This window comes from Vulpes vulpes, unplaced genomic scaffold (genome assembly GCF_048418805.1).
Source record: "Vulpes vulpes isolate BD-2025 unplaced genomic scaffold, VulVul3 u000000719, whole genome shotgun sequence".
In the NCBI taxonomy this organism is placed as follows: Eukaryota; Metazoa; Chordata; class Mammalia; order Carnivora; family Canidae; genus Vulpes; species Vulpes vulpes.
This window is the reverse complement of record NW_027325762.1, coordinates 46,582-71,751: the sequence shown is the minus strand read 5'-3', so window position 1 is coordinate 71,751 and position 25,170 is coordinate 46,582. Positions and strand designations below refer to the sequence as shown.

The window sequence follows — 25,170 nt, the reverse complement described above, 5'->3', positions numbered from 1 at the left end:
TCGAAGCAAATGGTGGGTATGTGTCATTTCTAATGGCTGAGGAATATTCCACTGTATACAGAGACCACATCTTCCTTATCCATCATGTTTCGATGGACACCGAGGCTCCTTCCACAGTTTGCCTATTGTGGACATTGCTGCTAGAAACATCGGGGTGCAGGTGTCCTGGCGTTTCCCTGCATCTGTATCTTTGGGGTAAATCCCCAGCAGGGCAATTGCTGGGTCGTAGGGCAGGTCTATTTTTAACTCTTTGGGGAACCTCCCCACAGTTTTCCAGAGTGGCTGTACCAGTTCACATTCCCACCAACAGTGCAGGAGGGTTCCCTTTTCTCCACCTCCTCTCCAACATTTGTGGTTTTCTGTCTGGCTAATGTTCACCGTCCTCACCAGGGTGAGGTGGGATCTCGTTGTGGTTTTGATCTGTATTTCCCTGATGGCCAGTGATGTGGAGCATGTTCTCATGTGCTTCTTGGCCACGTCTATGTCTTCCTCTGTGACATTTCCATTCATGTCTTTTGACTATTTCAGGATTGGATTGTTTGTTTCTTGGGATTAAGTTTGATAAGTTCTTTTTATAACATGTGAGTTTTAGGTCGAATTTCCTTCTTTGCACATGGACGACCAGTTGATCCAGCCCCCTTTGTTGACAAGACTATCCTCTTCCATTGAACTGCTTTTGCATTTAGTAAAAAATCATTGACCATACTGGTGTGAGGCTGTTTCTGGGCTCTCTATTCTGTAGATCTCTGTGTCTCTCCTGGCACAAGTGCTGTACTGCTCCAACCAGGGTAGCTACACAATCAGTCTTAACCTTGGGTTGAGTGATTTTGAGAAAAATGAGCTATTCTCATCCCCTTCCCTTTCCATTTATATTTAAGATAAGCCTGTCTATGCAAAATTTCCTGTTAGGAATTTGATAAGAATTACATTAAACCCATGCACCGCGGGGCACCTGGGTGGCTCATTGTTTGAGCATCTGTCTTCGGCTTAGGCCCTGACCCGGGGTTCTGGGATCGAGTCCCACATTGGGCTCCCTGCATGGAGCCTGCTTGTCCCTCTGCCTGGGTCTCTGCCTCTTTCTCTGTCTCTCATGAGTAAGCAAGTAAAATCTTTTTTTTTTAAAGAACCTGTGCACATCAGTATGAGGATAATCGACAGCTTTACTGTGTCATGTCTTCTCATTGATGAGCACGTGTGTCCCTCTGTTCATTGAAATCATTGATTTCTTTCATCAGTATCATATAGTCTTCAGCATACAAGTTGTGTACGTGTTAGATTTGTACCTAGTACTTCGTTTTTCTCCATGAGTACATATGTCACTGAATTTTAACTTTGGTCTTCACATACTGATTATTAGTTTAAGAAATACACTTCTTTTTCAAGAGAGAGAATGAGAGTGCACAAGCAAGGGGAGGAGCAGAGGGAGAAGGAGAAGCTCAAGCAGATTACTTGAGGGGGCCCAATGTGAGGCTTCATCCCAGGACCCTGAGATCATGCCCAGAGCTGAAACCAAGACTCAGAGGCCCAACTGACTGAGCCACCCAGGTGCCCCAAGAAATACGTTTTTTATGTTCATCTTGTATCCAGTGACCTTATGGAATTCATTTGTTCTAGAGTTATTTCCTCCCCTACATAGAATATCTATGTACGCCATTGTGGCATCTGCAAAGGGACAGTTTTCTGATGTTCTTTTTTCCTTTTTCTTGCCCTGTTGCAATGGCTGGGGTTGCTGAAAGCACTCCATCTTTCACCAGCGAGTACTATAGTAGCTTTCAGTATTCTGTAGATCTTCATCAAGTTGGAGAACTTCCCCTCCCTCCCTAGTTTTCTGATCTTATCAAGAATGAGTGTTGAATTTTGTCAGATTCAACTGTCAATTTTTCTGTGTCAATTGACACAACCATGGGATTATTTATGTGGTGTATTGTATCGATGGGCAGATGTGTAAAAGGATCTGCATCTCCAGACATGGTCATGGTGCATGCTTCTGTTCTGAGGCTGCCGAATTCTATTTGCTGTTTTGTTAAGGATTATAGCATCGGTATTGAAAGAGATGGCCTGTAGTGTTCCTTTTTTTGTATTGTCTTGGTCTGATTTTGGTATCAGGATGATTCCGACTTTATAAAGTGAGTTGGAAGGTGTTACCTTTTCTGTTTTCTGGAAGAGATGATACAGAATTGGTGTTAATTCTTCATTCTTAAATGTTGAGTAAAATTCTCCAGTGAAGCCACCTGGAGCTGGAGATTCATTTTTCGGAACCTTTACAGTTATGAGTTGAATTTCTTTAGTAAATTACAGAGCTAATCTCATAATCTTTCACGTTAGGTGAATTGTGGTAGTGTGTGTGTTCCCGAGTCGTTCATTGGTCCAGGTCGTCAAATTAATGTGTGTAATTGTTCACAGTATTTTCTTATTACCTTTTTGATGTCAGCAGGGTCTGTAGTAGAATTGTTTTCATCCCCAGGTTTGTTAGTCTCTCTCTCTTTTTCTTTGTCATGCCTGCTGGAGATTTGTCAATTTTATTGATATTTTTAAAGAAACAACTTCTGTTTTCTTGCTCTCTGCTGGGTTCCGCCCGCATCCACATGGAGTGCCACATTTTGAACGTCCCGTGCCCATATTTGCAGACGCAGGCATCTCAGGGCCAATGATGTGCTAAGTCACCTGGGATCTCAGCGCCAGCAGGTGGTGGAGGCATGACCACATCTCGGCCCCACACCTGCCCCGCCAGAGAGCAGGCTGAGGGAATGGAAGAGCTTTTTCTTCAATAAGTGGAGGATTTGACATTTATTTTTTTCCTTCCTTGGTGGCAGCAGATGGCATTGAGAACCACATCAGAGAAACTCAGACACCGCTAATCGTTCTCTGCGAACGTCATCTACACCACGCCGGGCATGCGTGTAAACAGGTACATCGGCCGCCTCCTGGAAGCGTTCCAGATGGAGCTGGAGATGGCAGACCTGGACTTCTTCACCCTGAAGTACAAGCAGGCTGACCGCGAGCTCAAGGTAGGTGGAAGGGGCCCCAGGTGCCGTCCCCCACCCGTCTCCAGGCGGCGTGGTCCCCAGGTCCCAGGTGCCGCTGCGGGGACCCTGCATGTGTCCTGGCAGCTACAGCCACTGATGGGCGGTCTCCGTGTCTCCCAGTACCACCAGCTCCAGGACGGGATTTCACCAGTGCCGTTGTGCTGGCGCTCATCCTCACCGCCCTGTTCGGCCTCATCTACCTTCTCATCATCCCTCAGTAAGTGTGACGGGCCTGGCCATCAGGGCAGGAGGGTGCCAGAGGCGCTTCCTCATCTGCTCGTTGCCCCCGTCGTCCCTGGCACCGAGACGGCATGAGCCACAGCCTGTTGTCCCCTGGTTGCAGTCAGCCGTCAGGCCCTGGTGGCACACGTGTGGGATGCTCACGCTCAACTTCTCGTGTGTCATTTACACAGTTCTAAGACACAAGATATTTTCAGCGCCTTTCCATCTGCCCAACGTGCACTCTTGACTTCAGGACAGATTTCGAGGGACGTTGTTTCTAGGTGCGCGTCATCTTCAGATATGTTAAAGTGAGAAATAGTGGCCTCTGGAAAGGAAGACAAACGTAGTAATTTAGTAATAATCAGTTACCCAAAGTCTGAGTTTGGCAGTGCTTGTTTTCAGGAGGAAAGTCCACTTTCCTTCCAGAGAGGCCACTTTCTTAGACCCCCTGGTGGAGTGGCTCTCCTTGGGTTTCCAGAGTTTCCAGGAAGCACAGGAAGCTGCTCCGTTCCCAGATGCTGTAAACACGGCGACCATCTGATGGCCCGTGTGGGGATCAAGCTTTTCCTAGAAAAGCTGCTCCCAGATGACTTGGCCCAGGAGGGCAGTGCCCAGCAGCAGGTCCTCCATGAGGGAGGGCCTCTCCATGGGCCCCGCTGGTTAGGAGTTGGGGGGAAGAAAGAAAGGGACTTGGTGGAGCAGTCGGGGGTTGGAATTGCGGGCACTTGTTGGGCACACCTTGCTTGGCCCCAGCCCGCAGTGACCCTGCATCTTCTGTTCTAGGAACGTGGTTGACCTCTTGCTCCTGGTGTTCTGCATCTGCTTCCTGGTGGCCTGCGTCCTATACCTGCACATCACTCGGGTCCAGGTGTGTGTGTGTGCATAAGTCCAGACCTGCCATCACCTGGGTCCAGGTGCATGTGTGCATGTGTCCTGTACCTAGACATCACTCAGGTCCAGGTGTGTGTGCGTGTGTACTGTACCTGTACATCACTTGGGTCCAGGAGTGTGGGTGCGTGTGTCCTGTACCTGCATATCACCTGGATCCAGGTAGTTATGTGTGCATGTGTCCTGTATCTGCACATCACTGAGGTCCAGGAGTGTGTGTGCATGTGTCCTGAACCTGCACATCACCTGGGTCCAGGTGCTTGCTGTGTGTCTCCCTGACCTGCAATCCACATGGCCCAGGTGCCTGTATGCCTGTGTCCTGTACCTGCACATTACCTGGGTCCAGGTGCCTGTTGTACTTCTCCCTGACCTATGGTCCATGTGGACCTATGATCCGTGTGTGTGCATGTGTGTCCTGTGCATCACCTGGGTCCAGCTACTTATGTGTGCTTGTGTCCTGTACCTGTACATCACCTGGGTCCAGATACTTATGTGTGCATGTGTCCTGTACCTGCACATCACCTGGGTCCAGATACTTATGTATGCGTGTGTCCTGTACCCGCACATCACTCAGGTCCAGGAGTGTGTGTGCATATGTCCCGTACCTGTGCATCACCTAGATCCAGGTGTATGTGCGTGTGTGTGCTTACATCCTGCTTGTGACAGGTACATGTGTGTCTTGCATCTGTATATCACCTGGGCAGGTATGTGTATTTGCCTGTGTCCTTTACCTGCACATCACCTGGGCCGGTACATGTGTGGCCTCCGCTTGTCCTCTTGACAGGACGGTGGGGCAGTGGAGAGTAGCAGGAGCTCCCCAAGCCCTTTTGTGTGCTGGATCCTGCTCGGAGTTCCAGGAGCGCCCCTGGGACACTGGGCAGGTGGTCCATAGTGATGGGATGAGGGCCGTGGGGTGTTCTGAGTGGAGAGTCCCTCAGGGCAGGGAACCAGCGATCCATCATACGCCTGCGTGGTGGACAGGACACCTGCACTGTGGAGGGTTCTCTGTTGGCTTTGCTGCTGTGAGCTTTGGGGTGGGGGCTGGGCTGGCTCCATGGGTGGCTGTGCTCCTGGGACAGTGCTCGGTCCCAGCCCCGCTGTGGCTCCCCCGTCCGTGTCTTTATGCACCCCATTACCCTGCTTCACCCCATGGCCATGTCCTGCTGACTCAGGATTCTCTTTGTGTAATTGTTGGAAACGGCAACTTTTTAAAAAACTAAATTTGCTTTTATCCACTTTACTTCTTTGTTCTTCATTGGGAACTTTTTTTTTCTTTTAATTGAAAAGATGTTATTTATTTAAACCAATTTCCAGTTGTTTTTTCTTCATAGGGTGATACGTGGTTTGGAAACTGCAATTTTCAGCTTTAAATAAGATGGTGTTTTCATGTAATTTTGGGGGAGAGTGTGACAGGTGGAGCTGACTCGATGGCCTGCCACCCCCTCCCGGGGAGCCGGGAGCCGGGTGCTGTGACGGACATGTCCCTCCTGGCAGAGGTGGCTTAGCCGAAGCATGTGGAATTCGGAGTGTCATGTCCGTTGGTGCCTCTGCGCTAGCTCTGAGTGTCCTCCCCGGGGTGTGGCTCAGAGATGGTGTGGAGGGGTGGCAACCAGCAGGTGGGGCCCAGCCTCAGTGGAGGGAGGTACGGGTGGGCGAAGCTGTGCATATGGTTGAGCCAGGGTCCAGGGTAGCAGGGCCTCCGTGGGAAAGCACGAGTCAGCTGGGCATGCGCTTTCCTCTGGGACAGGGCAGGAGGCCACACGCAGGGCATCCGGGCTGCTGGGCCAGCCCCATGGCCCCCTGGGACCTCCATCCTCCCATTGGCTCCCGCATTGCTGGGGTTGCTGGCACTGGGAACTCCGTGCCTCCATGTCCCTGTCTGTGATGCAGGACAGAATTGAGTTGATATGCACCAGTAGCGGGAGCCTGGCACACAAGGGGAGAAGCTGGAGGACAAAGGGACAGGGTCAGTGGGGCCTGGAGGAGGCCAGGAGTTGGGGATGGGGGGGGGCTGCAGTGCCGTGGGCCAGCAGAGCACGGGCGTGAGGGTGCAGGGTGAGAGCTAGGAGGGGCCTGAGCTGGACCAGGTGGCCACGAGTGCCAGTGGGAGCAGGACAGCCTGCCCTGGGTGGGGGGCAGTGGGACCAGGGCTGGCCGCTGGGCAGGAAGGGACTGTCTGCGAGCCTCTGCAGGTTCAGGTATGCTTTGCTCTGAGGGTGCTTGCTGGAGCCTGGGCAGACCCATGTTGTGAGCAGAAGGGGTGGACGCATCCTCGTCCAGCACAGAGGCTTGCACAGGCCCTGCCCCTGGCGACACCTCATCCTGGGCCGTAAGCTCCAGGTGCCCGTGTAAATCAGGCTGTGTCGAGCCCAGGGAGGTGGCCACGGTGGCCACGGCTGCCTGTCTCACACACCCTCGGCCACAGGCTCAGGCTCGGGATACCGGCACCGTGTGCCTAGGTCGATGCGTGGGGTCCTGGCCACAGCACCCTCCACGGAGAGGCAGGTATCCTGTTGTGCTCCGTGGCATCGCTCCTGGTGGCCTTGGCGATGTTACACACCTGTTGTGCTTACAGGCGGTCACAGGGTCATTGCTGGAGTTGGCACGGCTGCCTTTCGTGTGGATGGTGTGGCCCAAGGACGTGCAACCACGGACAATCCGCCAGGCCATGTTTGATGGCTGTGCTTAACGTTCCGAGGGGGTTTCTCCCGGGTTTGGAGCTGATGTGCTGTTTTTTTTTTTTTTTCTGTATTACAACTATTTTCCACGGATGTGTTTGCTCCACGAGTGTATAAGCAAACTGACCGAAAAGATGAGCAGCGACCGGCCTCACAGCTAGGAGAGGCCACATGGAGTCCACGCGTGGCCATCGGTCTCTGTGACCAGCAGCGTTCACTTTTCAGAAGAGCGTGCTACCCCGTTACATGTGAGCGAATGCGTATGCAGGCTCAGGAGTTGGGGGCGAGACGGGGGGTGGGTCTCAGCACCCACGCTGGCAGTCCCGCTCCTGCAGGGCTGTGGGCGTGCTGGCCGACAGGACCGTGGCTTCACAGGTAACAGAAGAGCCAGCTCCCGTGGCATCTCCCGCAGAGAGCCCGCGAGCTGCCCTCCCTGCGCCCTGGCGTCTCCAGGCAGCCCCAGGAAGCAGCACATCCTAGCATACTGTGTAGGAAGGTCCCTCCCCAGGACCTGGCCTTCCTCCTCAGCTGGGCTGGTGCCCATCCCCGGGGGAGTCTGGAACCTGCGGGTCAGGAGAGCGAGGACATGAGTAGAAAGCAGGTGGTGGGCGGGCATGGCCCTGCTGCATGGTTCTGGCCACCCCCGCTCCCAGCTGCAGCGTCAGTCCCAACCTCCTGCTGCTGCCGGGCCAGTGACCACGGCCTCGGAGGTCTCAGGGCAAGCACGCCCGCTGGCTCCCGGCTGTGGGCAGCACGTGCTAGAGGGCAGCGACCCGCAGGCTCGCTGTTGGCGGGGTCCCATGGGCTCGTTGGGGGGCCGTCACCTGCCCTGGCGCGTGGAGTTTTAGCGCCCCAGTCCACCCATTTCCCCTTCTGCCACCGTCTGGCTTTCAAGACCTCTTGCTGCTGAGCTGGGTCCTCTGGAGTCCTCGGTCAGGAACCCGTCCCTTCGGTCACACTGCGACCCTCCGCCATGGGTGGCCGTGGGCCAGGGGTGGTAGCTCTTCGGGGCATGGCACTGGGGGAGGAACCCTGGGCTGTCCTGTGCCGTGTCACAGGCAGCAGATCCAGGCTGGTCTTACCGTGCGCCTCTGGCTGTGTTTATGACTGAGGCTGAGAGTTCTGACGTTTCGACAAATGTTTCGGGGGTCACGGGGCACCGCCAGGCCCAGACAGCACCCCAGCGCCCAGGAGGACGTGCCCCAGCTCTGCAAGGGCGGCTGCCCAGTTGACACCATCCCTGAATCTTCAAAAGGCCATTTCCACATCAGCAAAGCTGCTGTGTCCAGATGGGGTGGGGGTGGGGCCGTGGCAAGAGCAGCAGCTCCAGGCTGTGGGGTCCCCTCCCTCCCCCGTGAGAACGCCGGGCCGCAGTAGGCTCGGCAGCATGGCTGGGGTGAGGGGTCTGCTGGCTTTGGGGCCTGTCACTGGGCGGGGAGGGACCCTCGTTCCCGGCATCCCTTCCCGGGTCCCTGGTTGGGGGGAGCTCGGCTGGTGGGGGCTCCCTGCATCTCTGGGGGCCACTGGGCCTCGGCACTGGCCGCGATCAGGTCGGCCGAGGCAAGCGGGCCCCGTGTCCTGAATGTCACCTCCTCCGTGTCTGCAGAGCGGGCTGTCCCCGCCCCCATCATCACACTGCATCCACCGAGGTCCCCGTGGGTGCTGTTCACACGGGACACGGGCACTTTCCTCCCACTCAGACCACTCTTTCCACATACGTGTGTCACGGCAGTGGCTTCTTTGGCACACTGTTCTGGTCGTGCTCCTTCCGAGTCCCTGCCTGTCCCTCTGGGGCTGGGGTTCACCTATCGGGGCAGCCAGCCGCTCTGGGGGCTCCCACCCACCCGCGAGCTCATGAATGGAGAAGGCCCACGAGCTGGTCTGTGTCTGCTGTGGGCTTGTTGCCGGTGGGCCTGGAGATCCCCAGGGCGGGCAGAGGGCAGGGGAGACACCTGGCTGGGGTAGGGGCAGGAACCCTGGGGCCCTGCGAGTGTGAGCAGATGACTGCCCACGTCTCCGATCTCATGTGGCAGGGGTCTTGGCATGGAGCACCCAGCTGGCCAGGTGTCCACGACCCTGAGCTGGGCCTGTGACGAGGATGACAGGTCACGCAAGGCCACAGCACCCCGTGGTTCCTGCTAGCCTGCGTCCTAGCCCTGGCGTGCTCTCTGCACCCGGCGAGGCAGTGTGCCCAGCACTGTGCACTCCGCTGTGCTCAGTGGCCCCGAGGCCTGGGTCCCAAGACACCGGGTCCCTGTATGTCACTGTGCACTGTGGAGTGAGTGCAGGGGAGCTGGCGCCCGGGCAGCCGATGGAGCAGCACCGGGGTGCCCGGAGTGTGGACGGTGTGACAGGCGCTCAGCGGGCGCCCCGGGGCAGATGTGACCGAGGCCAGCCCCCGGCGGCTCACTGGCTCTCCCATTTCCGCCGAGCGTCGTGTGGCGCTGGCACGTGTGTGGCGGGAGCAGAGCTGTCCTGGGTGAGTGCATCCAGGACTCGTAAGTCCCTGCTCATCAGTAGGACATCCGGGAGCGGCTAGTGCCCGCCGCGTGTCCCCTTCAGTGAGTAGAGCGCAGAGGGAGGGCCAGACCAGAGGAGCCACGTGGGCAGATTGTGTCCCCCGTGAGGCATCATCGTCGGAACCCACCACCGCTTGGCCAGTTGGCAGCCAAATGGGAATGGCGCATCCGCCCCGCAGGCTGCCCCCGACTCTGAGCCCCGCTTGCACACTCCGGGCTGCCTCCCGCTTCAGCCTCCCTGCACCCCGGGCACAGCTTGCTGAGCATCGGCCGGTGGCCCTCCAGTCACCAGTGGCCACCAGAGGCCAGGCCTGGGCAGTGCCTCCAGGGGCTCCTGATGTCCACAGCCGGAGGAGCCTTACCCTGCGTTTGCTGAGCGAATGCGTGAGCAGCGTGTGCCTTGTCGGCCGGGCAAGGGTCCGTGGGCACATCTCTGTCCCGGCCAGGGGCGGACACGAGATTGGACAGGGAGGGAGGTGGCTAGTGCGAGGTGTGAGCAGTCGGGGCTGGCGCCACCGCAGGGGGCTCCTCTCCCTGAGATCTGGGGGCCCAGCGTGTCTGCGCAGTGTGGCAGCATCAGGCTCAGGAATCCTGAATGGAATCCGGAACTGTGGCTGCGCCGTGGGAGTCCCGTTGGACCCAGAAGGCCAGCTGGTGGGGACAGGACGGTCGAGACTTCCCCAGGGGAGGGCCGCGGAGGGGGCTGGCCCTGGCTGGCTGCGGGTCTCATCAGCATCTTGTGCAGGGTCCCTGCAGTCTTTATATTAGTTTTTCTTTCAAATTTCACGAGCGTGAATCTAAAAAGAGCTTTGCGCTTTTATCCACAAAGTCACATGTTGACTATTGCAAAATGTATTTAAGCTGCCTTCTATTAAGCGTGCAGGCACTTTTAGAAAGATTTTATTTGAGAGAGAGCAAGAAAGAGCACAATTTTGGGGACGGGCAGAGGGAGTGGGAGAAACAGACTCCTTGCCGAGTGGGGAGCCCGACGTGGGACTCGGTCCCAGGACCCTGAGATCATGTCCTGAGCTGCCCAGGTTCACCCAAATAGATTTAAAATAAAATTTCTAGTAACAAAAACAGTTTAAAATCTATGTGAAGAAAATGATAAAATTTAAAGTACCTAAAAAAAGACACAAGTATGTGTAAATCCTTATTTAATATAATAACAATATATGAACTTGCAAAACACATGACATAGTAAGGATTTAATGTAATAAAAATCTCAAATTAATCAGTTCATTCTAGTGCCAGAGTCACAGTGTGGGGCACACGGTGGCGGGTGTGGTTGTTTTTCACTGAAAGACAGTAGTTTTTGTTTCTTTTAATTTTGGCAGCGTCGACCTGGGAGAGGAAGCCTGGGCACAGCTGAGATGTGTGTGTGGGGGCTGGGTGGGGAGCCAGCGGCACCAGGGCATGCGGCACATTCTGTGCTGTGACCGTTCCTGCGACCCGAACCAACTCTAAGAAACGCCTGTGTTCACAGTAATATGTTTTATTGTCCAGTGTTTTCCAGGATGCCTGACCATCCAGATCCGCACCGTCTTGTGTATTTTCATAGTGGTCTTGACCTACTCCGTCGCCCAAGGATGTGTGGTGAGCATGTCTGCAGGCAGCAGGGTGTAGCGGGGGGAGTCCCACGAGGTGTGCAGGGGTGAGGGGGGCTGTCTCCGGGTGAAGGGACACCCAGCCCCTCCCCAGTGCGCAGTAGAAGCTGGGGCAGAAGTCAGGGCAGGGGGGTGGGGCGCTGAGTACCAGGAGGGTGGCAGGGGCTGTCTGGGGGGCCGAGGGGGGTCTCTTGCTTCTCCCAGCCTACACTGGGAGGAGCCTGGAGGGCACAGCAAGGGAGGGGCGGGCGGCACCTGGGGGCATCCCCTCCTTCCCACAGGAAGCTGTAGCAGCAGGTGGACGGTGCAGGTGGGGCTGAGGGCAGCTGGTCCTGAGCCCCCGTCTCCCTGCCACCCCTGCCCCTGCCTCAACACCCCTGCCCCTCCACCCCTGCTCTTCTGCCCCTGGCTCCTCCACCCCTGGTCTTTTGCCCCTGGATCCTCCACCCCTGCTCTTCTGTCCCTGACCCCTCTGCCCCTGCCCCCTCCACTCCTGCCCCTGCTGTCTCCACTCCCCACCATCCCCTCCATCCCTGCCTCCTCTTGACCCTCTGTCCCCTCTGCCCCTGCCTTCTCCACCCCTTCCCCCTCCACCTCTGCTGCTGCCCCCTCTGCCCACCCCTTTGCCCCCTCCAGGTGGGCTGTCTGCCCTGGGCCTGGAGCTCCAGCCCCAACAGGTCCCTGGTGGTCCTGACACCCGGCAACCACAACACACTGCTAGCCACTTCACCCTGCGAGTCTGCGCCCCACGCCCTGCTCTGCGGCCTGGTGGGAACGCTTCCACTGGCCATCTTCCTGCGAGTGTCCTCCCTGCCCAAAATGATCCTGCTCCTCGTGCTCACCGCGTCCTACATCCTGGTCCTAGAGCTCAGCGGCTACACCCGGGCCTTGGGGTAGGTGCGCTGCTGCCAGGCTCCCTGGACACACCCGTCAGGCGCTGCCTGCTTCCGCGGCTTCTCCGTGTGTCCATTTGGGCCCAGGGCCAGAGAGGCCTCGGTTCGGGCGGGAGGTGCTGCAGCCGGGCCGGTGGCAGGTGCTGCCGACCTGCCTGCCCCGGGGGCCCGTGCACAGGTCTCAGGCCCTCTGTACTGATGAGGTTTCCCTCCTTGCCCCCCACCAGGGGTGGTGCGGTGTCCAGGCATGGCTTCAAGCCCATCATGGCCATCCTGCTGTTCTCGTGAATGCTGGCCCTGCACACCTGGCAGGTGGATGTCACGCTGCAGCTGGACTACCTCTGGACAGCACAGGCAAGATGCGCTCTGTGTGCTTCAGGAATGGTGGGGTGCGGCAAAGGAGCCCCTGGGGAGGGGCCGTGCGGGTGGAGGGGCTAGTGCTGGGGCAGGATGGGGACCAGGGGAAGCTGAGTACAGTCCTATGAGCCCCGCCTGACAGGCACAGGAGTTTGGTGGCATCCTGAACAGTGAGCTCCCCATCCCGAGGCATCTGGCATTACGGCTGCCGCGCACAGTGGCTCAGCCTTTGCTGCGCTGCATGGGACAGCGGGTCTCCCCAGGGTCATGGGAGTCTCCAGAAAACACTGACTCTTGCACCACCCACCCAAGTTAGTAGGTGTGCGGGTGCAGGTATGTGAGCTGTCGGCCCCGAGCCGGGGAGGGAGGGGATGACAACCGGAGGCATGGGCTGTGCACCTGCCAGGCGACCAGCACACCAGTGCACGTCTGGGCCAGCTGGGCATGCGCGAGGGGCCCCCCTCGTCACCTGCTGTGTCCCTCACCTCCGGATGGGGAGGCCATCCGGCTTGCTGGACAAGTCCACCCGTGCAACTTGCAGACGTCTGGACCCTGAGTGGGGGGCCTCCCTTGGCTTCCCCGGCTAGAAGTGAGCAGGGGGCATGCTCTAGAACAGAGACGGTGGATGCGAGCTCTCAGGAGCTTTTTCTAATCCTGATGTATTACGAAGCCACTCTCTAGCATCCGAGGCATTTAATGGTGTCTGGTCTTCATGGCAGCCCTGCCCAGGGCATGGGCCTGCAGGTGGGGAGCAGGGCAGCGATGTGAGGTGCTTGGGTCCGGGCGGCTGATACATGGCCCAGCAGGGAGGAGCCAGGGTCTGAATGGTGTCTGGAGCAGGGGGGCAGTCACCTCATCCTGGGAGTGCTATGTCCAGCCTGGGGCCCGCCTGGGGTCCAGAGTGCAGGGAGAGCCAGTGGTCTATGCCAGACAGGTGGAGCCCAGAGGATTGGGGGGTGAGGTCACCCTCGCTGAAGAAGACCATGGGCTGCAGAGACCAGCACGGACACCTGGAAGTGATGTTTGGTGGCCGTGTGGGCGCCCTGTGGCCCGGTCCAGGTGACACAAAACCTTCCAGCCTGGGTGAGGATACAGTGACTAGTTCCCCACCAGGACGGGCTTGGCGGTGGGCCTGGCATGCAGTAAGCGCTCGGTGTGGCTGGGCGGCCTCTGGACGCTGCCTTGTTCATCTCTTGGGACGCTCCACCTGCAGGAGGCCAGTCTGATACCTTTACTCTGGTTTTGTTAACCTGGGAAAGACAGGTCCCCGCTAAGGATGTATGGGCTGGATGCGTGTACGGGACCATGAAGGGTGATTCCATTCCTCCGGGTAGACAGAGGAGGGGAAGCTGTGTGCATGCGCGTGTGCATACCCGAGTACATAGGGGGTCTGCACACACGTCCGTATGCCGGGGGACAACGTAGCCTAATTATTCTTTACCGCGTAACACGTGTACTGAGTTTAAAACCACGCTCTTCACGCTTCATGGCTGTAAAGTATGCAGTTCGGTGATTTCCAGTGTATTTACAGACTTGGGCCACCGTCGCCATGGTCAGGGTTAGAGCATCTTCACGTTCCCAGAGAGCCCTGTACCCAGCAGTGGTCACTCCCTACGTCTGCCGCTCCAACCCCGTGGATGCGTGCTTCTGCTCATTGCCCATCCTGCGTCTGCTCTGGGCAGCCCACGCCCCCGAGTGCTGGGGAGACCCCTGATCCTGAGGGGCTCGCTGCCTGGTGCCGTCTTCAGTGTACACCCAGTGGATTCTGTGTTCTGGGTGGGCAGAGGCTCTGGAATGCCGAGCCCTCTGAACCCCTGTCCATGGGGCTGGGACGTCCTGGGGGGGCTTGAGTCCCCCTGCAGATCGGGGAACGCACCAGATGCTGGCTCTGTCCCTGAAGGGACTTGAGCTGCCACCGTCATCCCACATGAGGGCCCGACCACAGCCCGGATTGGGTGGGTCAGGGGTAGGACCATCGGCTCACCTGAGATGGGCAGGTCTAGGGCCACTGCAGGCGCCCCGAGGCAGGCCACCAGACAAGACTCACAGCTTTCAGCCAAGGGACCCGGCTGGCCCTCTGTACCATGCCAGGAGGGGCCCAGCCACGTTCTCCCCTGGCCTGCTGATGCTCCACCATGGCCAAGCCCAGAGGTCTCAGGTCGGAGCCGATGCCAGACAGATGGCCGCATACGAGGGCTCCCAGAAGGGAGACCCGACTGCTGCTGTTTGCCACAGCCTCACCAGGTGACGGAGCACAGAGTCTCTCGTGGGCTGTGCCAGGGGACTCAGGGGACTCTTGTCTGGCTGCGGCTGGCTGTCCAGGGGGACCGGGCTGGCTGGTCCCTAGAGGTGCCCACCCCACGGTCAGCTGGCCCATCTGGTTTCAGGTCTTTAGTTGTGATTAGCTACTCAGCTTGAGGAGAGCAGTCAGGGTGCGCTGGAGAGCCGGGTTGGCCTGGGGTGTGCGCATCTGGCTTCCGGCTTGTTCACCAGGCACCTGCCGTGCGGCCAGCGGCACAGTTAGGGGCTGCGGTGCCCCGCCTGGGTTGGCAGGCGCTCTTCTCGGTGTCCCTTTAGATGGTGTAAGCCCAGTGATTGGGCCTGCCCTGGGGTTCCCCACTGGCAATACCCCGGGCCCCCACCTCTAGGTGAGTTTTCCAGGGAGCTCAGTGGCAGGGAGACCCTCCACGTGTCACTGGGAAGGGGTGCCTACGTGCGACACACTGACATATTTTCCCAAGGACGTGTAATGGGAAAGGCCACCTCACCTTCCTGTAAACCCAGCAAAACAAGGACATTTCTTGACTTTGGCTGTTTTCTCTGTGGGTCGGTAAGCCTGTCACGCAGACATCACAGAGTCTCATGCCGTTGTGGAACGGTCAGGCCAGGTCTTGGGGTTAATTAATTATGGACCCCAGGTGGTCACAGGAGCCTGCATGCATGAGCTTGCCTCCTCGTCTGTGGCCACCGCAATGCCTGTGTGCCAGAGCCGTGTTTTCTTTGGATTCCCCAGACAATCGGGATGCCGACCTTAGTTTGGGTGATAGTAGGGCAGCTTGTTCCTGCACAGGGAATGCCTGTCTCAGGAGGGTGATTCCCATCGGTGGTGGAGCCATAGTGGCGGCACTCGGAGGGAAGGTGGCCCGGCGTGGGCTTGCCTGTCATGCGGGAATGGTTCTGTGTGTTGTTGGATTCGCTTTGCCAAAACGTGGTGAGGGGATTTGCGTCGAAGCTCATGAATAATGTAGTTCTCTCATTTCTATCTATCTATCTATCTATCTATCTATCTATCTATCTATCTAGATTTATTTTTTATTGGTGTTCAATTTGCCAACATATAGGTTGTTCTCTCATTTTCTAGGCCAGACAAGGCTTTGAGGTCAGAGCGAAGCAGGCCTCACCAGGGGGGACCTGTTCCTTCCTTTGCGGGTTTCTGGAAGAGTTTGTAGAATTGGTACCATTTCTTCCTCAGACGTTTTGGGAAGTGAAGCCTTCGACTTGGATTTGTATGTCTCTCTTTAGAGTAGGAAGGTTTGAACTAAAATGAACTTCTCTAAAGATAAAGGGCCATAAGACTTTCCTTTTTTTTTCTTTTTTGAGGTAGCTTTGGGAATTTATGTCATTCCCTCACGTTGTTCATTCGATTATCACAAACTTGTTTTTACTATTCCCTTCTTACCCACTTTACCATTTGTCAGATTTGTGGTGACATCCCCTCTCTCCTGATGTAGGATTGTGTAGACTCTATTTTTTTTTTTTTTGATCAATGTGACTAGAAGTTGATACATTTTATTGATCTCAAGAAATAGCTTTTGGTCTTACTGATCTTTCTCTGTTATTTTGAGTTTCCAATTTCACTGTTCTACTCTGATCTTTATTTTCTTCTGATAACTTTGGGGTTAATTTACTCATATTCTCTAGTTTCTCAAGATGATTTGTACTTTCTCTAACTCAGGGGTTTTATTATACATTTTCCTCCAAGTGCTGCTTAATTCACAAATTTTGCCTTTAAATGTCATTTCATTTTCCTTTGGCTCAAAGATCTTTCTTGTTGTTGTTGCTGTTGTTGTTGTTGTTGTTGTTGTTCTTCTTCTTCTTCTTCTTCTTTCTTCTTTCTTCTTTCTTCTTCCTCAACAAAGAGTTATGAAGACATACATTCTTTTGTTGAAGATTACTCAGGGATCTTTCGGTTACTGACTTCTCCTTAGTTATACTGTGGTCAGAGATTATGCCTTGAATTCTTTTAGATTTCTTGAGAAAGAGGGGCACGTGGCTGGCTCGGTTAAGCTCCTGAACTCATTTTTGCGAACTCTATCATCCATGTTTCATTTTGTGGCTGTTGGATGGTGTGGTTTTTTAAAATTTATTTTTATTTTTATTTTTTTATTTTTTATTTTTTTATTTTTTATTTTTTTCGACGGTGTGTTTCATGAATGCCAATGAGGCCACCCTGGCCGAGGATGCTCATAGGTCTTCTATGCCCTAATGGACTTTATGCCCAGATATTCTACCAATTTTTGAGAGAATGATATTGAAATCTCCCGTTGTACCTGTGGACAGAATTTTGTGCGGTTCTACCAATTTTTCCTTCATGTATTTTGGCAATTCATTATTAGGTTCATAATAAATGTTTACGATGAGGCTGTCCTCTTGGTAAGTTGGAACCTTTGTCCCATTTATCACTATGGAAAGAGCTGTTTTTCCCAGGTAATGTGCTTGGCTCTGCAGTATACTTTACATGATATTGTATAGGTAATCCAGCTCCCTTTATAAATTTTTCTATCATTTTACTTTTAACTTATGTATACATTTTTACTTAAGGTGGGTTTCTCATAAGCAAAAAACAGTTGGACCAACATATGATTGGACCTTGCCTTCTTATCCAACTTATAAATCTCTGCTTTTTAAATTGAGCTGTTCAGACCATTTATAATTAATATGATTATTGATGCATTGGATTTGAATCTTTTATCTTGCTGTCTCCTATTTGTCATGTCTGCCCATCTGTTCTTTGTGGTATTTTCCCTCTTTTTCTGCCTGCTTTGGATTAAATATTTTTGTTATTCTATTAAAATATAAAATAGTATTTATTATTCCATTGATTACTTTATTAACAGTAATAATTTGTCTCTCTTGCTCTCCCTCTTCTTTTTCCCTTCCTCTTTTAATTAGCTGCATTCTTTGTTGTATTATTATTCCTTTTAGGTTTCAAGCTTTTATATAAATTTAATGGTTAACATATAGCTATTATTAGTTTCAAGGGTAGAATTTAGTGATCCATCACTTACACATACTGCTCAGTGCTCATCACAGGTGCCCTCCTTAATACCCACTCCCACTCTCCCCTCCCCTCAGCAACCCTCAACGTATTCTCTGTAGTTAAGAATCTGTTTCCTGGTTTGCCTCTCTCTCTTTTCTCTCCATGTGTTCATCTGTTTCATTTCTTAAATTCCATACATAAGTGAAATTATATGGTGTTTGTCTTTCTCTGACTGACTTATTTCACTTAGCATCATACGCTCTAGCTCCAACCAGGATGTTGCAAGTGGCAAGATTTCATTCTTTTTGATGGCCAAGTAGTATTCCATCATATATATATATATATATAGACTATATCTTTTTTTTGTTTTTGTTTTTACATTTGTTTTTATTAAAATTCAATTTTCCACCATATAGTGTAACATCCAGTGGTCGTCCAATCAAGTGCCCTCCTCAGTCACCCAGTTACCCCATCCCGCCACCCACCTCCCCTTCTGCAACCCTTTGTTTCTTTCCCAGAGTTAGGAGTCTCTCATGATTTGTCTCCCTCTCTAATTTTTCCCGCTCACTTCCCCTCCTTTCCCTTATAATCCCTTTCACTATTTCTTATATTCCACATATGAATGAAACCATATGATTATTGTCCTTCTCCAATTGACTTTTTCACTCAGCATAATACCTTCCAGTTCTATCCACATCGAAGCAAATGGTGGGTTTTTGTCCTTTCTGATGGCGGAATAATATTCCATTGTATACATAGACCGCATCTTTATCCATTCATCTGTTGAAGGACATCTCGGCTTCTTCCACAGTGTGGCTATTGTGGACATTGCTGCTATAAACATTGGCGTGCAGGTGTCCCACCGTTTCACTGCATCTGTATCTTTGGGGTAAATCCCCAGCAGTGCACTTGCTGGGCTGTAGGGTAGCTCTATTTTTAACTTCTTAAGGAGCCTCCACACAGTTTTCCAGAGTGGCTGCACCAGTTCACGTTCCTACCAACAGTGCAAGAGGGTCCCCCTTTCTCTACATCTTCTCCAACATGTGTTGTTTCCTTTCTTGTAAATTTTCACCATTCTCACTGGGGTGAGAACACATCTTTATCCATGAACGTTGATAAACATTTAGGCTCTCTTGATAGTTTGGCTATTGTTGATAATGCTGCTATAAACATCAGGGGGCATGTACCCCTTCGAATTAGTATTTTTGTATCTTTTGGGTAAATACATAGTAGTGCAATTACTGGATCTTAGGGTAGTTCTATTTTAACTCTTTGAGGAAACTCCATACTGTTTTCCAGAATAGCTGTACCACTTTTCATTCCCACCAGCAATGAAAGAGGGTTTCCCTTTCTCTACATATTCACCAACACTTGTTGCTTCTTGTGTTGTAAATTTTGGCCATTCTGACAGGTGTGAGATGATGTCTCATCATGGTTTGATTTGTATTTCCTTTTTAAAAATTTTTAAAATTTTTATTTATTTATGATAGTCACAGAGAAAGAAAGAGAGAGAGGCAGAGACATAGGCAGAGGGAGCAGCAGGCTCCATGCACTGGGAGCCCAATGTGGGATTCAATTCCGGGTCTCCAGGATCGCGCCCTGGGCCAAAGGCAGGCGCCAAACCGCTGCGCCACCCAGGGATCCCTGATTTGTATTTCCTTGATGATGAGTGATGTTATATATCTTTCCATGTGTCTGTTGGCCATCTGTATGGCTTATTTGGAAAAATGTCTATTCGTGTCTTCTGCCTATTTCCTAGCTGGATTATTTGTTTTTTGGGTGTTGAGTTGGATAAGTTCTCTATAGATTTTGGTTACTAACCCTTTATCAAGTATGTCATTTGTAAACATCTTGTCCCATTCTGTAGGCTGCCTTTAGTTTCATTGTTTCCTTCACTGTGCAGAAGATTTTTATCTTGATGAGGTCCCAATTGTTCACTTTTAGCTTTGTTTCCCTTTCCTCTGGAGACACGTCTAGGAAGAAATTACTATGGCCAATATCAGGGAGGTTACTCTGTGTCTCTTCTGGGATTTTTATGGTTTCAAATTTATTTTGACTAAATTAATTTTGGCCTGTAGAATGTAAGAAAGTGGTCTGGATTCATTCTTCTGCATGGGGCTGTCCAGTTTTCCTTACACCATTTGTTGAAGAGACAGTCTTTTATCCATCGGATATTGTCTCTTGCTTTGTTAAGGATCAGTTGACCATAGAGTTGAGTATCCATTTCTGGGCTCTCTATTCTGTTCCACTGATCTATGTGTTTATTTTTGTGCCAGTACCATAGTGTCTTGATCACAGCTTTGTAATACAGCTTGAAGTCCAGAATTGTGATGCCTCCCACTTTGCTTTCTTTTTCAAGATTGCTCTAGCTATTTGGGTTTTTTTGTGATTCCATACAAATTTGGGTATTGTTTTTTCTGGCTCTGTGAAAAGTGCTGGTGGTATTTTGATACGAATTACATTACTTGTGTGGATCGCTTTGGGTAGTATAGATATTTTAACCATATGTGTTCTTCAAATCCATGAGCATGGAATTTTTTCCATTCTTTTGTGTTCGCTTCAATTTCTTTCATGAGTGTTCTATAGCTCTAAGAGTATAGATCTTCTACCTATTTGGTTAGGTATATTGCTGGGGGCGGGCCTGTCTGTGGCCTGGGCGTGGCCAGGGCGTGGCTGGGGTTGGGGCATGGCCGGGATCTTGCCCAGGCACCTGACCCCAGCTTGACCCAAAGGCCCCAGGGCGTGGCCGCGGGAGGAGCTGGGCACAGATGCAGTGACCCCTCGGCCCTGGCAGGAGGTTGCTCGGCCGCGCCGCCGCTCCAGGCCCGCGGTTCCCCGCGCTCCAGGCTCCCGGCAGCGGCTCTGCAGTCCTCGGCCCCCGGCGCAGGTCAGCGTGGGCCCCGGGAGGCGTGAGGGCCCCAGGGTGGCTGTGGGAGAGGCATCGGGCCCTCGCTGGTGGCGCGGCGGGTGCCTGGGAGGGGCCGGGCCGGGGAAGGCGGGCCTCGGTGGCCACATGGAGGTGCCCAAGTGGCAAGCCGGGCCGACACCCTTTGGGCCGCCGGGGTGCCGGGCAGAGGGCTGCACGGGGGAGGAGTGGTGGGACCTGTTGGCGGAGGGGGGTGGCGATGGTGCCTCCTATGGGTCAGGCCAGGTCTCCTCCGGGTGGCTCAGGGAGGGTGCGGGGCCCCTCCCCGGTCTCAGGGAGGTGCAGTGGACCCATCTGCGCCCTCAGACGGGTTACGATGCAGGCACCGTCCAACGTCAGGGCTCGGCCTTGGGGCGGTGTTAGGAGTCTCTCCTGTTCAGTCTCCCTTTCCCCTATCTCCCACTAATTTTTCTCTCCTTTCCCCTCTATCCCCTTTCACTATTTTTTTCATCCTCCCCAGAAGAATGAGACCATATGATGTTTGTCCTTCGCTGATTGCCTTCTTTCCCTCAGCCTTAATACCCTCGGGTTCCATCCACGTGGAAGCAAATGGTGGGTGTTTGTCGTTCATAACGGCTGAGTAAACTTCCATTGTGTACAGAGAACACACGCCCTCCTTATCCATTCATCTTTCGATGGACACCGAGGCTCCTTCCGCAGTGTGGCTATCATGGGTGTTGCCGGTCAAAACCTCGGGGTGCGGGTGTCCTGGCATTTCCCTTCAGCTGTATCATTGGGGTACATCTCCACCAGTGCACCCCCATGCTGGATCACAGGGCAGATCCGTTGTTACCTCTCTGAGGCACCTGCACACGGTTTTCCAGGAGTGGCTGCACCAGGTCCCATTCCCACCAGCAGTGCAAGAGGGTTCCCCTTTCTCCACATCCTCGCCGACATTCGCTGCTTCCTGTCTTGTTAACATTCACCGTGGTCACTGGTATGTCAGGTGGGATCTCGTTGTGCTTTTGACCTGTATTTCCCTGACGGCCAGTGATGCAGCGCATTGTCTCATGTGCTTGTTGGCCACGCCTACGTCTTCCTCTGTGACATTTCTGTTCACATCTCTTGCCCGTCTACCGGATTGGATCCTTGGTCTCTTTGCTGTGGAGTTGCAGAAGTTCTTCAGAGATCTTGGATACTGGCCCTTTACCTGACAGGGTCATTTCCACATATCTTCTCCCACTCTGTGCGTTGGCTTTAAGTTTTGTTGAGTGCTTCTTTTGCTGTGCGGAAGCTGCTCATCTTGGTGAAGTCCCAGCGATCCATATTTGCTCTTGTTTCTCTGGCCTTTGTGGCTGATGTAATTTGCACGAAGTTGCTGTGGCCCAGTTCAAGAAGGGTGTTGTTGCCTGTGTTCTCCCTAAAAAATCCCCTAGGATTTTGATGGAATCTTGTCTTGCATTTAGATCCTTTCCATTTTGAGTTTATCCTTCTGTATGGTGTGAGAGGAATGGTCCAGTTTCATTCTTTGCCTGTGGCTGTCCAGTGTTCCCAGAAGCATTTATTGAAGAGACTGTCTTTTCTTTTTCCCCGTGCATGGTCTTTCCTGCCTGGCTGAATATTCGTTACCCGTAGAGTTGAGGGTCCACCTCTGGATGCTGTCTTCTGTTCCATTGATCAGCGTGCCTGTCTTTGTGCCAGTATCACACTGTCTTGCCGGTCACAGCTTCGTGGCACAACGTGAAATCCGGCATTGTGCTGCCCCCACAGTGGTTTTCTTGGCTACTCTTCCCGAGGCCATTTGGGGTCTTCTCGGATTCCACACCAGTCTTCAGAGGACTTGCTCCAGCTCTCTGAAGAGAGTCCGTGGTATTTCTGACAGGGATTGCATTAGTTGTGTAAGTTGCCCTGGGTCACGTTGATATTATCAAGAATATTAATTCTTCTAATCCAGGAGCATGGAACCCTTTTCCATCTCTTTGTGTCTTCCTCAGTTTCCTTCAGACTTGTGCAGCATTTTGGGTAGAGACCCTTTACACCTTTGGTTAGGGTTCTTCCTAGGTAGCTCATGCTTTTTTAGGGGTGCTGCAGTTGTATACATGGGGTTGACCCCTTCCTCATGTCCCTTTCCTCGGTCTCCTTGTTCGCATGTAGAAAGGCCACTAGTTTCTGGGCCCCGAGTTTGTATCCTGCCACACTGCCGAACTTGCTGTAGGGAGTTTGAGCAATCATGTGGTAGAGTCTTTTGGGTTTTCTAGGTACAAAATAATGTCATCGGCGAAGAGGGAGAGTTTGACTTCTTCTTTGCCAGTTTGAATGCCTTTTATTTCGTTTTGTTGCCTGACTGCTGAGGCCAAGACGTCTCGTACTGTGTTGAGAATAGCAGTGGTGAGAGTGGACATCCCAGTCTCGTGCCTGGTCTTCACGGCAAGGCTCCCAGGGGTTCCCCATTGCAAATGATAATTTGCTGCAGGCTTCTCGGAGATGGCTTGGAAGATGCTGAGGGATGTTCCCTGTATCCCCGGACTCTGATGCGTTTGGAACGGGCATGGATTCTGTATTTTGTCAAATGCTTCCTCTGCATCTCTTGAGAGGATCATATGGTTCTTGTTTTCTCACTTGCAGATCTGGAGAAGCACATGGAGTGCTCTCCGAGTGCTGAAGCAGCCTTGCACCCTGGGGATAAACCCCACTGGGTCATGGTGAGTAACTTCTTAATAATATCCCGTTGCATCCTGTTGGGACGTATTTTGTGGAGAAGGTGTGCATCCGCGTTCATCAGGGACATTGGTCCAGGATTCTCCCTTTTGGTGGGTTCTTGGGTTTTGGAGTCAAGGTGACACTGGCCTCCAAGAACAGGGTTGGAAGGGTTCCATCTCTCGCTATCTTTCGGAGCAGCTTAGTAGCATAAGTATGCTTTTGTCTTGAAGCTTTGGATAGAATTCCCCTGGGAAGCCTACTGGCCCTAGACTTTTGTGCCTTGGGAGGTTTGTGTGTTTGTTTATCGGTTTATATATTGTTGGAGTTCATTTTGCCAACATAGAGCGTAACCCCCCAGTGCTCATCCCATCCAGTGCCCCCCTCGGTGCCCGTCGCCCAGTCACCCCCACCCCCCGCCCTCCTCCCTTTCTTCCACCCCTTGTTCGTTTCCCAGGGTTAGGAGTCTCTCCTGTTCTGTCTCCCTTTCTGCCATCTCCCACTCATTTTTTTCTCCTTTCCCCTCTATTCCCTTTCAAAATTTTTTTCATACTCCCCAAAAGAATGAGACCATATAATGTTTGTCTTTCACTGATTGTTTTCTTCCCTCATCCGTAACACCCTCTGGTTCCATCCACGTCGAAGCAAATGGTGGGTGTTTGTCGTTCCTAACGGCTGACTAATCTTCCATTGTGTACAGAGACCACACGCCCTCCATATCCATTCATCTTTCGATGGACGCTGAGGCCCCTTCAAAGTGTGTCTATCATGGGCATTGCCGCTCTGAACCTCGGGGTGCGGGTGTCCTGGCGTTTCATTGCATCTGCATCTTTGAGGTAAATCTCCAGCAGTGCAATTGCTGGGTCATAGGGAGGTCTATTTTTAACTCTTTGAGGATTTTCCACACAGATTTCCAGAGTGGCTGCACTAGTTCACATTCCCACCAACAGTGTATGAGGGTTCCCTTTTCTCTGCATACTCTCCAACATTTGTAGTTTCCTGCCTCGTTAATTTTCCCCTTTCTCACTGGTGTGAGGTGTTATCTCATTGTGGTTTTGATTTGTGTTTCCCTGATGGCAAGTGATGCAGAGCATTTTCTCATGTGGGTGTTGGCCGTGTCTATGTCTTCCTCTGTGAGATTTCTGTTCATGTCTTCTGCCCATTTCATGATTGGATTCTTTGTTTCTTTGGTGTTGAGATTAATAAGTTCTTTATAGATCTTGGAACCTAGCCCTTTATCTGATATGTCATTTGCAAAATCACATTGATTGTTTTACAAGTGTTGAACCAGCTTTGTGTCCCAGGAATAAATCCTACTCAGTCACGGTGAATAATTTTCTTAATGCACTGTTGAATCCTATTGGCTCTTATGTTGTTGAGAATTTTTGATTCCATGTTCATCAGGGATATTGGTCTATAATTCTCCTTTTTGGTGGGATCTTTGTCTGGTTTGGGAGTTAAGGTGATGCTGGCCTCAAGAACGAATATGGAAGTACTCCATCTCTTTCTATCTTTCTAAATAGCTTTAGTAGAATAGCTATGGTTTTTTCTTTAAACGTTTGATAGAATTCCCCTGGAAGCTATCTGGCCCTGGACTTTTGTGTCTTGGGAGGTTTTTGATGACTGCTTCAATTTTCTCCCTGGATATTGGCCTGTTTAGGTTTTCTGTTTCTTCCTGATCCAGTTTTGGTAATTTGTGGCTTTCCAGGAATGCGTCCATTTCTTCTAGATTGCCTAATTTATTGGCATAGAGCTGTTCATAATATGTTTTTAAAATCATTTGTATTTCCTGGGTGTTGGTAGTGATCTCTCCTTTCTCATTCATGATTTTATTAATTTGAGTCTTCTCTCTCTTCTTTTTAATAAAGCTGGCTAATGGTTTATCTATCTTATTAATTCTTTCAAAGAACCAACTCCTGGTTTTGTTGATCTGTTCCACAGTTCTTCTAGTCTCGATTTCGTTGAGTTCTGTTCGAATCATTATTAACTCTCTTCTTCTGTGGGGTGTAGGATCTATTTGCTGATTTTTCTCTATCTCCTTTATGTGTAAGGTTAGCTTTTGTTTTTGAGATCTATCCAGTTTTTGAATGGATGCTTGTATTGCAATGCATTAACCCCATAGGACTACTTTTGCTGCATCCCAATGATTTTGAATGG

The 25,170-nt window shown here is 52.3% G+C and overlaps 1 pseudogene; it reads left to right on the top strand.

Moving 5' to 3' along the window:
• The first annotated feature begins 2,816 nt into the window (after positions 1-2,816).
• Positions 2,817-13,904, top strand: LOC140597192 (adenylate cyclase type 1-like; annotated as a pseudogene).
• The last annotated feature ends 11,266 nt before the right edge of the window (positions 13,905-25,170 follow it).